Source organism: Lissotriton vulgaris, chromosome 7, assembly GCF_964263255.1.
Source record: "Lissotriton vulgaris chromosome 7, aLisVul1.2, whole genome shotgun sequence".
Taxonomy (NCBI): domain Eukaryota; kingdom Metazoa; phylum Chordata; class Amphibia; order Caudata; family Salamandridae; genus Lissotriton; species Lissotriton vulgaris.
The window spans coordinates 333296315-333309623 of record NC_141695.1 but is presented as its reverse complement, the minus strand read 5'-3'; positions in this window follow the sequence as shown (position 1 = coordinate 333309623).

Genomic DNA, 13309 nt, shown 5'->3' with positions numbered 1-13309 from the left:
TTCCGATGGTCCTCAGAGACGTAGTCAGCTTCCTGGAAATAGAGAACGCGTTGCGTTATATAATATGGCGATGGGTTGGATGGTAAATCCTCTTAGGTGTCCACCCCGTGTTGTCCTCGATACGTTTTGTCAATTTAATATACCAACCCAGAGATATGTGTTTAATGAAATGTGCAAGTTCCTTTATGATCAAATAGCGGCCGATGCGCCTGACGAGGTGCTGACCGCCCTGTCTGATCTTCAGCTTCAGTTCGCAAATGGACTGATAGTGGATACCAATGTTCGACGTGCTGTTGAACGATTGCTATCTCTTCGTCCCTCTCCAATCCCTCATGCATTGTTTGTTGAGGATATTGAAAAACAACCAGATGAGTCTGGCCAATATCCCATGCGTGAAGTTCCACCGGTTTGGATACCAGCTAATCCTAATGCTGCTCCTCCGGTATTGGCGCACTTCCAGAGAGTATGGATACATCTCCCATGGAAACGCTCGGAAGTGTTACAGGTGAAGCAATCTTTGCCTGACCCTCGCAAGAACCCTACAGGGTATTACAAGGAATTATCGCAGCTCGTAGATGCTACGGTAATGAATCTTGCCGATATCGATATGTTGTTCGGCAATGTCGTACCGCAACCGGTATGGGCTAAGATTCGCCATGAAAACCATCCGAATGAATTAGGTGGTGCTTGGGCTGCCATTGTAGCGGCAGATGCCGGACAAGCGGCTGCTACTAAACCCGACCAGTTGATTATTGACCTTCCTCAAAGAATTATTACGCTAATGAAAACTCTTATGCCAGCTATGAAGGTGAACTGGGACAAATTGTCAGCTTGTAAACAGAAAAAGGACGAGAGTGTTTCCGACTTCTTTACGAGGTTCGAGGAGGCATTCATCGACCATAGTGGCCAGGATATGAGCACAGAGGGTGGTCAAAGGTTGTTCGTGGATAAATTTGTTTCGAACTTATTGCCCGATTTGAGCAATAAATTGAGGAATTCGGAAAGTGCATGGGCCGTTTCTACTTCAGCTCAGATATTGGCTACGGCACAATATTATGAGAACAGAGAGAAAGAAGAGAACGACCGTGCTGACAAAAAGACGAAGGAACTAAAAACTAAAGTGCTGCTTCAGCAAGCGTATCCCCCACGTTCAAATCAGAATAATTTGCAACAGAATAGATCGCAGTCGCAATCGAACCGATCTCAAACTCGTAATGACTCCTCCTCCCAAAGATCCTCGTTAGGGTACAATCAATGTGCTTATTGTAGACAAGAGGGTCACATTAAATTTAATTGCCCTGTTTTGAATGAGCGTAGTAGTGGTAACTCATCTAGAGGAGGTCGTGGTGGTTCGCAGCAGGCATCCCGTGGTAGAGGTCGTGGTGCTCAGAACGATCGCTCAGATAACTCATCAAATTCCGATAATTGTTTTGATCAACGTGGATCGTCGCAAGGACGATCTGCGCAGTACAATGTAGATGATTATTACGTCGATCAGGGAACTGACGACAGTAATTACTAGGACAGCCAAAGACAAGGAGAGGGAGTGGTATCAGTTCCGGTTGATCAGAGAGGGCCTTACGTCGCAGTTGCTGCATCGGGCGTCGTTGAGCCTTTTCTGTTGGACACTGGTGCAGCGAAAAGTTCTATCATGCATTCGAAACTCCCTGGCGCACCTTTGTCTGGCTTAACAAATGTTTCTGTTGGATTCTCTGGCGCCCCCGTTAGCAATCCAGTTTCGCGCCCTTTACCCCTTCAAATTGGGCCACGTGAGCTAGAAGCTCCGTTGATTCTAACCACGGGTTGTGGCGAAAATCTTTTGGGCCTGGATTTGCTTAAACGTTTGTATGCGACTTTGTATTGTTCTCCTGCGGGTGTGAAGCTTACGTTAGGAGAGAGGGTTGTCTCTCCCATGTATTTGTCCCTCGATAAGCTCCCACCGGAATTGAGTTCTCTTCCTGCGTCTTTGTGGGCAACGGGTCCAAATGATGTGGGCCTACTTGATATCTCACCATATGTTGTTCAGTTGAAATCTAATGTACGATTGCCACGTATTCCCCAATATCGTATTTCCCTTGATGGTGAACGTGCACTGTTAGCGATCATTTATGATCTGATCGAGAAAGATGTTATCGAAGAGACTCGGGGAAACGTGTGCAACAGCCCTGTGCTGCCCATTCTTAAACGTACAGATCCTTCAAAACCGCCTGTTTATCGTTTTGTTATCGATTTACGGGAGGTGAATAAAATTGTGGTTCCTCAATTTCCCGTTGTGCCTGACATCACGGCGCTACTGACTCTGATTCCAGCTTCTGCATCGTGGTTTTCGGTGATTGACTTGAAAAATGCGTTTTTCAGCATCCCGATTGCCGAGGAGAGCAGGGACCTTTTCGGTTTCTCTCTCGGTGGACGTAGCTTCCGGTTCAAACGCGCTCCTCAGGGCTACTGTGAAAGTCCATCTATTTACAGCCAAGCCTTGAAGGGTCAACTGGATGCGTTTAGATTGCCGGCTGGTGCGGCCTTAATCCAATACGTCGACGACTTATTGGTGGCTGCTGATACTCAGGACATTTGCAAAATTGCTACGGTGTCGTTGCTGCAACATCTCTGTGAGTTGAATCATAAGGTGTCACCTTCTAAACTCCAATATTGTTGTCAAGAAGTAACCTATCTAGGTCACTTATTGTCAAAGGAGGGAAGGAGGTTGACCCCAGAGAGAATTGCGGCAATTGCGCGAATGGCTGTGCCAAAAACCCAAAGAGATGTGCGTGCCTTTCTAGGTATTACGTCGTACTGCAGGCAATGGATTCCTAATTTTTCATTGCTAGCGAAACCATTGGTGGCTCTTACGTGCAAGGATGTTTCAACTCCTTTACCATGGACGGAAGAATGTCAGAAAAGTTTTTCTGAACTACGTGATTCGTTGTGTTCGGCTCCTGTGTTAGGTACTCCTGACTACAGTAAGCCGTTTACATTATATGTTCACGAGAGGGAAGGTTGTGCGTTGAGTGTCTTAACGCAACCTTTTGGTGGTAAGCAACGTCCATGTGCATATTTTTCCTCGACCTTGGACCCAGTAGCTAGAGCATTGCCGAGTTGTTTGAGAGCAACTGCGGCAGCTGCGGTCTCCATCCGACAATCAGCAGGATTGGTCATGGATAATATGCTTACGGTGATGGTTCCGCATGCAGTCGATACTCTTTTGAATCGGACAAAAACTCAGCACTTGACAAGTGCGAGGTTGTCTGGGTACGAGTTGACGCTGTTGGCAAGCCACATTCAGATAAAACGTTGTAACGTTCTGTACCCGGCAACTTTGTTACCACTTAGCACAGAGTCAGATGAAGTAGCAGAACATGATTGCTACTTGAGGACTGAAGAGGAAACAAAAGGTCGAGTGGACCTTAAAAACACCCCATTGGAAGACCCGGATGGTACACTGTATGTGGATGGGTCATGTTTTAAACTGCCGAATGGCGATGTGACTACTGCTTATGCTGTTGTAACATTGAATACTGTTGTTGAGACTGCAAGATTGAATCAGAATTCTGCCCAAGCTGCAGAATTGATTGCTCTTACTAGAGCATGTGTGTTGGCGAAAGGGAAACGCGTGAATGTGTTTACCGATAGCCAATACGCGTTCGGCGTTGCACATAGTTTTGGACGATTGTGGAGAGAGAGAGGTTTCTTGACGTCGCATGGTACGAAGATTCAGCATGGCCAGCTTGTGAATGATCTTTTGGATGCATTGACGTTGCCTACGCAAGTTGCGATTGTTAAATGTAGTGCGCATCGTAAGGTGACGGATGATGTTGGTCGTGGTAACGCGTTTGCGGATGAGACTGCTAAGGAGACTGCCCGGAACCTTAGCACTCGAATGTATGTGACGAGTTCGGTTAGGTGGCCTACAGAATCGAGCATGTGTGAAGACACTATCGAAAGTGTGAAAGAAATTCAGAATGAGGCCACCGAGACTGAAAAGGCGAAGTGGAAAGAAAGTACGGGAAAGTTGGATGCGAATGGTTGTTGGATTGATTTGTCAGATCAGAAGAGATGGATGTTACCGGATGCGTATGTGCTGGCCGTTGTGACTATGGCGCATGGGTTAGCACATATTAGCGCGAAAGGTATTTGCAAATTGTTGTCCCCTGTATGGAAGAATGATGGCATTACGAAATGTGCTGAACGTCTGGTGAAGAATTGTATGGTGTGTATGATGTACAATCCTGGCAAAGGAACCCCAACTCCCCCTGGCAGTTTTGCTCCTCCTTCGTATCCCTTTGAGGTGATTCAATTGGACTTCATCCATATGGAGCGATGCAATAACCTGAAATACGTTTTAGTTGTGGTTTGCGCATTCTCCCGATGGATTGAGGCCTATTCTCTCAAAGACAATACTGCTTTGTCTACTGCGAAAATCCTACTAAAGGAATATTTTCCTCGGTATGGAATGCCTAGAGTCGTGTGGTCAGATAACGGAAGTGAGTTCGTGGGAAGTGTGATGAAGAGTGTGTGTAAGGGCCTTGGAATTAATCAAAAATTCCACAGCGCCAATCATCCCCAGTCAGCTGGATTGGTTGAAGGGTACAACGGCACCCTCAAACTAAAGCTAGCGAAGATTCAGGCTACGACTGGTCTTTCGTGGCCTGACGCTTTACCTTTAGCATTACTGTCAACTAGGGTGACTGTACACTCCCGAGTAGGGCTTAGTCCCTATGAAATAGTGTTCGGCCGTCCTGCGAATGTGTGGGGGGTTCCTAGGCCAGGAATGTTCTGTGATCTTGAGTACCCGATGTTGATCGATTATCTACATGACTTGACTGCTAAACTGAGGTTAATTCACCAACAGGTTTACGACGCATTGCCGACGCAGACGGAGGGTCCAGGCCACAAGCTCCAGCCCGGAGATTGGGTGGTGACGAGAAATTTTTCCCGCAAGAATAACCTGGACCCGAGGTTTACTGGACCCTACCAGGTGCTCCTTGCCACGAGGACTGCTGTTCGTCTTGAGGGACGTAAGAATTGGGTGCATGCCACGCACACCAAGAAAGTCCCCATCCCTTTGTCGGCAGACCCGTGGGTAAGGAGAGGCATTGCATCATCGGAAACAGAAACATTGCCGGCGTTTGTGCCTTTTAGCGACGCGCAGCCAGTTGGAGAATCCTCAGCGCAGCAGAAAGACACTGTTGAACAATTATCGAAAGACTCAAGACCAGAACACTCAACTGATCAGCAGGACGCTGTCTCTTCAACGGATCCTTTGTTTGACGAGCAGACACGTCCTGGGAAAACCCGATACTTTTTGCGATCTCGCACTAAGGACAAATAAAAAGATCTTGCCTTGCTGTATTGACAACTGCATTATCCCGTTTTCCGTGATCAGTTTTGAACTTTCGTATTACTGTAATTATTCCTGTACATATATTGAGCTTCATTCCTTATACTTTTGCTTTTACAGCTGAGAGATTTTGTTTTTGCATATATACATACTGTGCATTAAAGGCCGTAGGGCCGCGCGCGTACTTCCTTCTGAATAGTAGGTCTTGACGCTAGGTTAAAGGCCGTCGGTTCCTGGGAACTCCTGGGGATTGACTATTGCTACACAGAACGAAGTGCGTCAAGAAACGTTGCGGACGGTCGTAGGGAATGGCATTCTCGAAGCTGAATGATTTGGAGGGAGCTCAGGTTCACAGGTTCAAGCTGCAGCAACTCAGTCGTACCAAATGTTTTATATTTCAACTGTTTGTATTGTTTTTGACTGCTTCTGCATTATTGGCGGGTGGGGTGTATTATACGATGTCTTACTTCTTACCTTCTGCTACACCTACTCCTACTCCTGACCCTAAACTTACCTCCACTGTTTCTCCTCATTCCTTTCACATGTTACCGGAACACGAACAGGCTAGACGTGTAGAATTCCGCAACAATTCCTTTATTCAGCTCCTTCATCAGCATCAGTTAGTGGTTAACACTACTAATTGTTGGGTGTGTGGGTTGATGCCACACACTACGGATAAGGGAATTCCATATCTGGTGTTACCGTATAGTTCCCAAGGGTCAGCTCGAGCATTTCAAACAATGTTTCGAAGCGCACTGGGTTTCCACCCCATTCGAGAACCACGTTCCCCCTACTCTGGTCCTACCTCGTATCAAAAACCTTTGTCGATAGCAATAGAGGATTTAGATAGTGACATCTATGATCCTTCGCTTATCCCTGAAGAAGAGATACAAGCCTATAGGGTCCTAAGTAGAGGTGAATATAGTGCGTCCACTAGCGAAAAGCAGCTTAAAAGCTCGCCTCCGATATGGGTCGTACCCCACACTGGTAATTTCTGTCTCATGGGTCGTGGCCGAAGATCGCAAGCCCGACTTGGAGCAAGTGCTTGCACTGAAAATTACATTCTGCCGATGTCCTCGTCCCCTGTGTTTCTGGCTGCCAAGGGTACATACTTTATCTGCTATGATCGTGCATACACATGGTTGCCCGCTGACTTCATGGGCTCATGTTTCATTGCAAATCTGTTGCCTCCGACGTTCACCGTAGATGCTGATTATCATAAGACTAGAGTTGTGCGAGGCGTAATTAGCGAAGAGGATACTGCCGGTCAAGAGGCAGGAGACTTTTTCAAGGGTTTCCTCCCGTTTTGGGGACCTATGGTTAATAGTAGGAACCTGAGACAGTTGACTCGAGTGGTAGAATCGACAGCTAATATTACTGCCAGTGCCCTTGGTAATATCACCACAGAACTTCAGGCGGAGAGACTTATGACGTTACAAAACCGTATGGTTTTAGATGTCATCTTAGCAGATCGAGGTGGGGTATGTAAGGTGATCCATTCGAGCTGCTGCATTTTCATTCCAGATAATGCTCCTACTGTCTATCAAGCCATCTCGAGGTTGCATAAGATCTCCGAATCCATACACGTGGATGTAGGGGATTGGACGCTACTTGGATGGTTTTGGGGCCTGATGTCGACTTGGGGTTGGAAGATTCTGATGATCATCGGAGTCGTTGTAGTGTTCCTGTTCACGTGTTGCCTTTGTGTGCAGTGCGGTCCTGCCTTATGTGGCCTCTGTGCTACAACGTGTATGAGACAGCCACCTGTTACCAAGGGGACTCGGTTGGACAGAGCTATGCTACAACAACATCTCGATGGTCTGATGAATATCGAATATGATTCCGACTAGTGCTTGCCTACATGAGGGCAAAAGGAGCGTCTGAGGTTCCGTGACAATTGTAAGTGGTGTTTTTTAACTCGCACGAATATGGTCGAGTTTAGTATCTATGAACCGCAAATGACGAGTTTAGTAAGTGTGCGCAGTTTCGCTGCGCTAACTTAAACCGTTCGTTTGTTATGTGGGTTTTTCCTCTGTACCCACGGGTTCCATCTTAGATACGGCATCCATTTTGTCTCTTGCCCTCAAGTAGCCAGCGAACGGACGTTGTCCGCTTCGTGACCCTGGGACTCCCAAGATATTTGCGGAAGACACATGTTCTTTATGAGTGTCTTTATGACGAGGGGGATGCTACTGTAAGGCAGATGGCGCCGCTCGAGGCTCATCTTGCCGCACGGACTTATTGTCTCAGCCGTGCATCTCATTAGGCACGTCCCTTTGATGCCTGTATCTCGTGTTTCCCGATACCTCCCCTTTTACACCCTTTCCGATCTCCCCACTGTCTCCGTCTTCCTCTACACCTGTCCTTGTTCCTATTTCGATCTGTTTTACTGCTGATTGGAATTCGCTAATGGTGGGAAGATGGGTTTTTACAGTTGGGAACCGCCAAATGTTTCCGCACTTATGTTCCGGACCTGATGTGTTTCAAAGTGACCAAAGCGACCCCTCTGGGGGATAATGGTGGGAACCGGGTTGTAAACTTTCGTGTTCAATGTAACTCTATGGGTAAAAACTGTATAAAAGGAGCGATCCACAGAACCAATTTGAAGCAGTCTCCCCGAACTACACTCGATGTACTTCCTGCGATTTCTGTGTTCCCTGCAGCAAATAAACCTTGAATCTTTGACGCCGAAGGAAGTGTCCCGTGTCTCTGTCATTCGTACGCCGGAGCAGGTTACCCACGAAGGTTTCAGGTGTTGTGCCCTGGCACCGCTGGGTCTTAAAGAACCCAGTCCTTCATGCTACCGCTAGCAGTTCAGTGCCTACAAAAAGGGGAGGAATACCTGGGGTTTGCAATGCTGGTATAGAACATCTCTTTAAGATTTTAGCACCAAGGTACCAGCTTGCATCAAACCACAACAGGGGTAAAGACTATGCTGTGCATGAGATGCATGCCATACTACCTTACTCTGCAAATCTGGAATGTGGTGAGATCTACACCTAGTCCAAATGCTAACTTGATCAGAGGCAGATAGTTTGCACCAGAGGTAGCTGTGGGGAGAAAACAGAAATTGTGAATCACCAGTACATTGTATGCATGTGTAGATTTGTTTTGTAAATCTGTTGATGAGCAAAATATCCGTGCAAGGGAAACACTTCTTTGAGACTCTGCAGATTCTCTTTTTCTGGCAGGTCGAGGGTTATATACACATGCAGAACCATTAATAATGTTTTACAGTGTATTCAAAAAGGTTTTAGATATTGAGACAATGAAGGAGGCATATTGGCCAATGATTAAAGACCAGGCAAATACGACTCCTAAGGGAAAAATAATTAAGTATGAGAAGAGAAGAATGTAACACATGTAAGTTGTTTAATTGAGTATGTCTTTTGTCTTTATTTGCACAAAAAATTGGATATGTGAATTTAAACATTCATGTGAGAATGGGCATTAAAATGAACCTGCGGCCATTTAGGGTTACAACAGTGGTACTGTTTAATATCTAAAAACTTTACGTTTTTTATGAGTTTAATATTTTTTATAAGACTTTGCAAAAAAAGTTAACACTACATGAAAAGAGACAGGTTGCAATGCTCCATGATACATATACAATCCTGCACAACTTGGAAGTTATAAAAACTGGTCATGGTTAAAAGAGACAATGGGGATGCAAAATCTTTGAAGCACATCAGTGTGGTGGCGTGGTGAAAGATTGAGGTTGATGCTGAAGATCCAAATTGTAGAGCGGTGACCAACCAGGCTGCAAACAGGATGCTGAGGAATGGATCCGCCCTTTCCAGGTCTTAAGAAAGTGTGGGTATACCAGAGAAATATAATATGAACATGTTGCTAAGATAGGAAACCAGGCTGTTGCCGGCAAAGCTATTAAGTGGTATTTGAATAATAATAATAAACGCTAATAATAAAAAGAAGCAAGCGTGCACCATTGTATTTTAAGCCAGCTCTATTATTATTCTGATTCTATGATTAGACATCTCGATTCTGTGAATACGGGCCACCAACCCCAACCTTAATTGTACTGGGATGGTATATCATATTATTTTACAATTGTTTTTAAATTCCATGCAATTTATCAATCAATGGCGAATGTTAGAACGTGTTAATGATGTTTTACTGTTACAGTTGTGAATGTTGCAGTTGTTGTCTTACTTCAAGAAACGATAAAACACATGCATCAAAATATAGTACAGTTAAAAAGTTTTTTCGTTATTAAATTCTTGTATCTCGTTGTATAGCTTAACAATTGCTAAATGTTCTGCTTTTATTTCGTTCTCGGGAAGATTTAAAAATATCAATACAGTATATACGCTGCAATATTGAGATCGTGGTTTACTTCGTGACAGAAAACCAACTAAAGACTAAACGTATAATTTAAGAACGGAAATCCAAACCTAAAACTATAACAATTTGAAAGATACTGTGTATAGTTACACCAATATAGACGCTCCTCCCTCCAAATGGAAATGACCCGCTCCAAGCTTTGGAAAAGCTTCGCCGAAGCCCCAACCCGGACTGGTCCATTCATATTACAGAGGGATCAGAACCGCAGCTGTCACAATCTTTACCTGTACCTCGTTCCCTCCCCTTTAAGATGGCTCGCACACACCGGATGACATCATGCTCAAGGCAGCCTCCCGCCCTCTATAAACGTCTGATTGGATAGCCTGTTTCACAGATACTACCATACTATTGGTTACTGAGCACGCCGCTCGAATTCAGAGCGAGCTCGACCCACCTGGGAACGGTTGCGAATGTGGATTGGAGACAATGGATGTCAGTCTAACGGCCCATCCTTAAAGGGGAGGAGCTGTGGTCTCTTCTGTCGGAGGGTACCAATGGCAGGCCCGCCCCTCAGTCTCGCGCCGCTGCTGTCGGTAGCGAGCGGCGGGCTCCGGGTTCCGAGGGACAGCGAAGGAGGGAGGATGGGGCGGGGACCCGCCGGCCGGAGAAGCATTCAGCCAGGTAGGAGGCAATGAGACAATGCTATTATCATTACCTCATGCCCGTCATCATGCCCTTATCCATCATCTTCGTCCCTCTTCCCCATCTTCATCCTTTAGTCCATTTTATCACCATCCCTCTGGTGCATCGGCTTCTACTGTGGTTCTTCCTATCCCCGTATGCAGTAACCACCCCATAGGTCTATAGTTCAAGTCTTCCTTTTACCGGTTCGTTTTCCTGTTCTTCTTGGTCTCTCGTTTCCATCGATCACCTTTCCTTTCCCATACAATCATATTCACTTACATCTCCAAAAATGTTCTCAGCCCATGTCACTCATTGGTCGTCAGTATCCTCATTATTTTGGTCATTCGTTATCATCTTGTGGTCCAGCTTTATCATCATCAGCACCGTAAACCCATTACCATTTTTTTCACCATCCCCCACCATCCATCCATCAATGTCCTCGTTATCCCATAGTCCATCGTGACCAATCACCCATCTTCTTGGCAAATCCTCATTATAATCATCCTCCTGGTCCATCACCATCACCCATAAGGTTCGGTCCAAGTCCATCACCCTGGGTCATTGCCTCATCATCACCCCTTTATGATCATCAACATTTTTATCTTTCCGCGTTCTGTCTTCAGCACTCGCTTGATCTACCGTTTACGTTATGATACTCATGGTCTTTATTTTCTCACCCTTCACCTCGTCCCCCTTCCCATCATCTTTTTCATTGCCTCGCTGGTTCATCAGTATCACCTGTTCCATAAATTCCCTCAACTACCAGACCATCGTCATTCACATCATATAACTATAGCATCATTGCACATATGATGTTTTGTATATCTGGAATCAAGCAACAAAACAATAGAGGTCTGTAGAATGAAGGAATAACATAATATGGGTGGGCGGAAGGGTGAGAGCAGGGAGAAGGTGTGAGCAGGTGCTGTGTGAATGCTCTTCTGGAATGCCATGTGGTAGGGAGTTTACATATCGACAAGGGATTCCTGAGTTTTTTTGTTCCTGAAGTCAAGGAGAGGTCTTGGCAGATTTTGACAAGGATATTACTTCATCTCTTTGGTACTTAATGCAAAAAGGACTGGTTTAGATGTTTTCAAATGTTGTTTTTCTTTTCATTGCATGTGTTGGTTTCAAGTCTGGTGGTGCAGCTGTTGCGTGTCTTGTGTAGTACTCTAAATTTCTTGATCTTGGAAGCCTTATTCTCACTGTCTCTTTGGTTCATCATTTATATCCATCACGCCCGGTTCATCGTCTTCCTCATCCTTTGGTTTGTCTCCCCTGGTCCTTGTTTTTTGCCCGATCCACCTTCATCATTGCCCTTGTCCACCACATTAATCAACTCTGGTGCATCAACATATTTCTGGTCCAGTGACTTAAATCCGCCTGTTTAATCTTCATCTCCATTCCTTGGTCCATCTTTTACCATCCTGGTCATCTGATCTCCCATCATTGTCCTGTCCAATCTCCATGCAATTTTCAAGGGCATGCTCCTTTCCTATATTTTTCGGCCTTAAGGTTTATGCCATCATCCTAATCTCATGTTATTTTTTCTGCCGCCATCATCCAACCCATTGCTTCTTTTCAGAATCTCGACCCCTCGCTCTAGTCATACTAATAAAATGTGCTTTGTCATCTTTTTTATGCCCTGGTCCGTGACCAACTTCATATAAATATCTGGGCTACTTTCTCCTAATCAACATCTTCTTTCCTTTGGTCTTTGACCATCACTCTCATTCCTCTGGTCCATCTTTATTATCTGAACCTCTTTCTTGTCCTATTTCATTCATATACCACCTAATCGTCTGTATGTCCTCTTCCCCTCCACAACTTCTCTTCATCCATAGTTTCCTCTTCCACATCGTCTACATCCTATTTCCAATCTCTTTTCCCTCTGGTATTCTTGCCTTTGTTTTTTTAATTCCAACACACTTTGCCCATCTTTTCATTCCTCGCTCTCCACTCCATTAGGAATGTGTGAGAGTTATATCTGTCTTATGTCGTTTCTGGGCATTTGAGTGGTAGCTGGTTAACTATGAAAGAGAAAAATAAATGAAGACCAAACCGTTCATAGGGAAACAATAATGAGGATGCTACCTAGGTACATTTCTGGTGGATCATTCCGAGTTGCAGGCTGGGTGCCGCTGATTTGAACTCTTAAAGGTCATCTTTGAGATGAACAAGTAGAGAATTTCTGAGGTGGATACATAGGAGAGTGCTGCTGATGATTTGTAGAATGCTGCTACTGATATGACTGCTTTAGGGGATTCTTTTTAGCACATAAGTGGTACTGCTGAGATGAGCTTATATGAGTGCTTGTGAGAATAATGTTGTTTGAAATTGCAGAAAGCTGCCCTCTATTTTAAAAAGGTCACAAATTGCTAAATTTGTATTATGTCTGTTACCTGTTCGTTTACCTGATGCATCTTTTTCATACGAGTTGTGTTTGGTAGAGAACTGGTGAGTCCAGTAACGGACAAGACAAATAATGAGTAACCTATTGCATTGTTATTTGGAAAGCAAGCCTGAAAGGCATCATTTATGGACCACTGGGTGTCTTAGTGGATGCACTGTTTAATGTGGGTCAATGTAGAAATGGCATGTCAAGTGTGGTCCCTGAGTTGCGATCTCGGTTTCTGATGGAATGGCACTGTACTTTCTGAGTTGCCTATTAGTCTAGTTGTATGATCCGGACCTCATAACTGAGTAACTGGCTGTTTATGTGTTCGCTCTTTATTAATTTTGATAGCGCTAAAGCCCTATTTGGATGCCAAGTTGCCACCGACGAGCAGCTACATTCCAATATGTTGACCTGCATAGTGCTGGACTACTAGGCACAATTTGATTTCCTGCGTGACGTTGATGATCTGTAAATTGAGGTACTGTCAAACAGGAACTGTGTGTGGGCCACTTTCTTCGGCTGATTTTCTTCCTCCCTAAACATTCTTCTGAAACTAATTCCACTCTCTTGCTCCATATAATACTTGC